Below are 5,788 nucleotides of genomic sequence, written 5' to 3'. Positions count from 1 at the left end.
CCAATTTTTGCAGAATTAACTACAAGACCTGTGGTTGTATGAAATGTGATTAGTTCCTTAAAAAATTGTACCAGCAAGTGATCTCTGTAGTGTCGAATAATCATTAATAGAATGGCTGAGCTAAATTAATAAATGATGCATCTATTAGGGATAAAAATAAGGTTTAGTCTAAGTTTTAAATCGATCAAAATCCTTCAATGTTTTTTTTTAAAAAAAAAAAAAAAACTATTCATTGCCTTTTTTATACGCCTTATTCTTTTTTTCTAGCTTCACTACGCAGAAGATCTGGGGGGGAAGGGTAGCTCACTTGATGAGCTAGGGAATGAAGAGATTTGCAGGGTGAAGGGCCAGGGTTCGAATCCTGGCAAAGGAATTAATTTACTAACAATTAACAACTAACATTGGCCTATAAAAAAAAACTACGCAGAGTATCTAAATACTTCCTCTACAGCATGAAGACTTTTGCATTAATTATGACTCTTTTTCTAAAATACATTCAGATTGTTTCGATGAACAATTGTCATTTTTTTTTGTCAAAGGTAAACATTTCATTGATAACATGGATCAAGCCCATAACCCGAGAGGGTAGTACAATTGGTTGGGCAAAGCCCACAGAAAATTACAAGTCAGTTTCTTACACTTGAGACCAGTGTTATCAGACTCGACCCAGAGATCAACTCGGTCAGGGCACTGGATCAATGGGTCACTGGTCTGACCACTGAGTCACTGGTTGAACCGTTTGACTCGGTGTACATTAAAAAATATTCAAAATGTATAATATAATAAGGGGTCCCGCTATTGTGGAGCCCTATTTTTCGGGCTTCAATTTTGGATCCCTGTTTTTGACCTGCTATCACCCTTCACTTAAAAAAAATAATAAAAAAAATTTAATTAGAAAATTGTAATAAACGGTTTAAGTTAATAAAAATCTCATATTCTTCCTGTTCCACCTTCATCTTCTTCCCCCATACCTCAAACCCAGAAATCTATTCATTCATTGAATCTCTAAATCCATAAATTTTTACAAAGAGAAGATGAATAAGACCGAGATGAACAAAATATGCTATTAACAGTGTTCTGAACACTAAACCAACAGAAAAATCAAATCTTTACAACACAATATTAAATTTGAAGCTCAAAGCTATCACCAAATTTGAACACTAAAAGAGGCTCCAGATCCATGAGGACGGTGGCGGAATCGCCCTCCTCCCCCTTTTTCCCACGGTTGTCGGACCACATCATCGTCACAGATCCGTGCGCAAGCGGTGTAGGTGGTTGGGAATCTGCTTTCGCAAACCAAATGCAATGGACAACTGTTTAGGTTTCAGAGGAAAGGAATATAATGTGATGTGATGAATTTGAAGAATTAGGCATGATGGGCATCTGATTGATCTAAGCCTGATAAATTGGTATATGAGTCAAGGAAATGTGCTGCTTCTTCACCTTCGATTGTGAATCCCTCGGTGTCTTTTGTCGTGATATAACGGTGGTTGGGAATCTGCTTTCGCAAGGGAGTTTCAATCGGTTGATTCCGGTGAAATATGAGGCATTGACTTGCTCATTCTTACGGTGGCTTGGGTTAATTTTGCCGGCACAAGATTAAATAAAAAATTGTGCATAATCTCCACATATTACTGCCACATTTGTGCATCTCCCTCTCTCTCTCTCTTCACAATCTTAGAAAAATAGATATGAAAATATGTTTCTCTACAACTATTTACTTGATTTGTTGTTCCAGATTCAGATCTCACTTCTTCCTTATTCTTCTTTAGTATAGAGAGAGAATAATTTCAACAAACGTATGAACTGAGAAACGATGTGAATGAGGAGAAAAAATCCAGTTTCTTCATTTTTTTTCTTCTCATTTTTTGATGTAATTGGGGATAAAGAATCAAGTTTTACATCTTCTTCTTTTCAACTTTCAAAAAAATCCATTTCAAAAAATCCTCATCTTTTCCTCATTAAATGACTCGCCGGTTCATTCAAATCCGGCCAAGTCACCGGTTTTACGTAAATCCGGCCGATTCATTTCGGTTCGTAACGGTACGGTTGCACGTCAGATCTAATCACTGACTCGAACCGGTCATTTCACCGGTTCCTGGTAGGACCGGTTCAATCGGCCGGTCCGGCCCAAGTCTGATAACACTGCTTGAGACCAAGACTCTTTTCCACACCTAATTCAAAGTTAGAAACTAGGAGATTAATAAAATCTAATTGCAAAATACCAAGAAGACCCAAGCATGTAACTCTAAGCCTGACCCATGAACCAAAGGTCAGACAACCCTCACCCAACCACAGAGAGGGGATGGTAGTGGATCGATGGTGGAGACGGAAATGACGATGACTCCAAAACTCAACCCAAAGTCATCTGCTTAAAATAAAGCGAAAATTTTATATTGAAACTTTATATGTCGCTTATCAGCCTTGTTGACTCTTCCATCAGGCATCAACAGAAACACATCTCTGCTACAAGGTCAATGGTGCATAGCACTATAGAACAGGGGGCCAAACAAGCAGAAAACCAGATCTGGAAGAAACCACCTTGGAGGTACCGTTGTATACGACAATGGCTGCGGTTGGTGGTTTGTGGAAGCAGGTGGAGGCCACAATGGTGAGTGGTCGCAGGTGGCTCGGCGGTGGTTGTGAGAAGAACATGGCGTCAACACGGCGGTGGTTACACGATAAGGTGTACAGAGACCCATGGGAGGAGCAGAAATGTGTGGCTAATATAGAGGGAAGGAAACCCAGACATAAAGGGAGAGACAAACAGCAAAGAAAAACCCAATTATTGGATAGCACATCAACCTAGGGTGGAAAATTCCCACCTATTGTGGGGGAAAAGGGCCTCCCTAGTGGAGGTAAAGGGGAACCCCCAAGGGGGCGGCGACTCAAAGAAGCAAACCTAGCAACCAAGTTTTTGGAGGAGAGAGTAACTAGAAGGTATCCATACGTACTTATGAACAATCGACATTGATAATAGGTTTGGTTAACAGAATCGTAATATCTGCAACTTTGCATGGATAGATTTGTCCATGTGATTCTTCTTAGTGTTCATGTAGGTAGCTAGCAGTCCATTCAGATTTCTAGGAATGGTTTGAGTATTTCGCTTTTGTTTTTTCACGGATGATATGCTTCTTTTCTTTAAGGCTAAGGTTTCTCTAGCCCGATTAGTTAAGTAGTTCCTTCAACATTTTTATATGGTTTCAGGCCTTAGAGTTAGTATTGAGAGCTCCCATGTTTAGCTTTTGAGTCGGTACCTCAATCAAAGAGGGATCATATTTTGGGTAAACCTTGATTCCTTTCACTTCTAATTTTGGGAGGTGTCTTGGTTTTCCTATCAATTCAGGGAGGCAGTGGTGTAAATTTCAATGTGAATCGAGTGACTAGTCATTTAGCTTCTGAGTATCAGATTGTGGGTTTTGGGTGGGATTATTTGGTGGGTGTCATGGTGGGGTTTTATTGGGAGGTAAAGGTCAACTTAGAAAATGTTATACTATTTTCCCTTAATTAGGTTTTTATCCCAATTGAGTTTTTCCTATTAAGGTTTTAATGAGGCACTTTCTCTAAGTTTAGCCATTCAAGCGGGTGGGTTAGGTTTGTCTTGTGATGATCCCCTTTTACATGAGAGCAACGCTCCCACGTAATTTTCAAATCCAATAAATTTTTTTTCTGTAAAAAAAAAAAGGAAATATTTTCATTATAAGGGCATGTACATTTTTCTCAATATTTAATTAAATGTATATACTTTATGAAGATTTCTTACAGAATAAACAATGATTTTTTACTTGTATTGTATGCTTGATATAGTTATGGGAAACAAATTATTGAATTATTTTTAATATGTATACATATGAGACTTTAAAAAAAAAGTTTGTGTGAGTTCAGCTCTGATCACCATCACGAGTTATGACATGCATCTAGGATCATAGATCAATTAAAAATGTGCTTACATATCCCTCATCAACACAACCCTCACATCGGCAGTGAGAATCGAACAAATAACCTTTTGAAGAAAGTGGTCTATCGTTACCATCTGGTCCAATATATGTGAATTCATGTGAATCAAATAATAGTTAAATTTTACTCAGTATAAAAATCGCATGAGTTTTTTTTTTAATGTATAACAAAAACATCTAGACCATACTTAATAATAAATTCTAATGTTGTTGACATGAACTAGAATCTCTCCTTTAAAAAAATACAAAATAAAATCTAATATTTAAGATTGTATATATGATCATTCAAAGCATTTATTGGTTATTTATAGTCAAGGAAGAACATTATTACTCGCAAACACATATGTGGTTCACGCACATGGGTGTTCCTACGCATGGCATGTTTAAGCAATCTTTGTTTGTACGACAACGAATAAGGACGCCATCAGAGCAGCCAGAGCATTTAGGGTCATAGTTCACTTTAACTTCATTCACCACACCAGCCTCTTCTATGGGTGCACCTGAGGATGAAAGTTCTTCTCTTAGGTTAAAATCTCTTCTCTTTTCACCGTCACACGTTCTTTCTTGTGAGAATTTTGATACCTACACAATGCGTAGCCGTTACTGAACGACTGCAAAACTTGCACACGAATACCCTTGTCGGAGGATCTTCTCTCTTTACACGACTTGAGTTGTTTTGTCCTAAAGCACGTATGTTCTCCACTGCAGTATTTTTGTTCAAGTGAAGTCTGCTGTTGGAGTAAGGTGTGAATATCATAGACAACAAAGTTGTCTTTTTAAAGTAACTAGAACAAACTTCACTTGAACAAAAATATCACAATAGAGAACATACTTGCTTTCGTTCAAAACGCTAAAGTCGTGTTAAGAGGGAAGATCCTCCGACAAGAAGGGTGTTCGTTTGCAAGTTTTGCAGTCGATCAGTAGCGGCCAAGCATTGGGTGGACATCAAAATTCTCACAAGAAAGAACGTGCGGCGCTGAAAAGAGAAGAGATTTTCTCACAGTAACTAGGTTAAAATCTCTTCTCTTTTCACCGTCACACGTTCTTTCTTGTAGGAATTTTGATACCTACCCAATGCGTAGCCGTTACTGAACGACTGCAAAACTTGCACACGAATACCCTTGTCGGAGGATCTTCTCTCTTAACACGACTTGAGTTGTTTTGTCCTAAAGCACGTATGTTCTCCATTGCAGTATTTTTGTTCAAGTGAAGTCTGCTGTTGGAGTAAGGTGTGAATATCATAAACAACAAAGTTGTCTTTTTAAAGTATTTAGAACAAACTTCACTTGAACAAAAATATCACAATAGAGAACATACTTGTTTTCGTTCAAAACACTAAAGTCGTGTTAAGAGGGAAGATCCTCCGACAAGAAGGGTGTTCGTTTGCAAGTTTTGCAGTCGATCAGTAGCGGTCAAGCATTGGGTGGATATCAAAATTCTCACAAGAAAGAACGTGCGGCGCTGAAAAGAGAAGAGATTTTCTCACAGTAACTAGGTTAAAATCTTTCCCTTTTCACCGTCACACGTTCTTTCTTGTGGGAATTTTGATACCTACCCAATGCGTAGCCGTTACTGAAGGACTGCAAAACTTGCACACGAATACCCTTGTTGGAGGATCTTCTCTCTTAACACGACTTGAGTTGTTTTGTCCTAAAGCACGTATGTTCTCCATTGCAGTATTTTTGTTCAAGTGAAGTCTGCTGTTGGAGTAAGGTGTGAATATCATAGACAACAAAGTTGTCTTTTTAAAGTAACTAGAACAAGCAGACCGCACAAAGGGAAAGATCTCAAATTGATTATCCAAATATATTTCACACGTATGATTTATAATG

Source organism: Lotus japonicus, chromosome 5 (genome assembly GCF_012489685.1).
Source record: "Lotus japonicus ecotype B-129 chromosome 5, LjGifu_v1.2".
NCBI lineage: Eukaryota > Viridiplantae > Streptophyta > Magnoliopsida > Fabales > Fabaceae > Lotus > Lotus japonicus.
Note: the sequence above shows the minus strand (reverse complement) of the source record.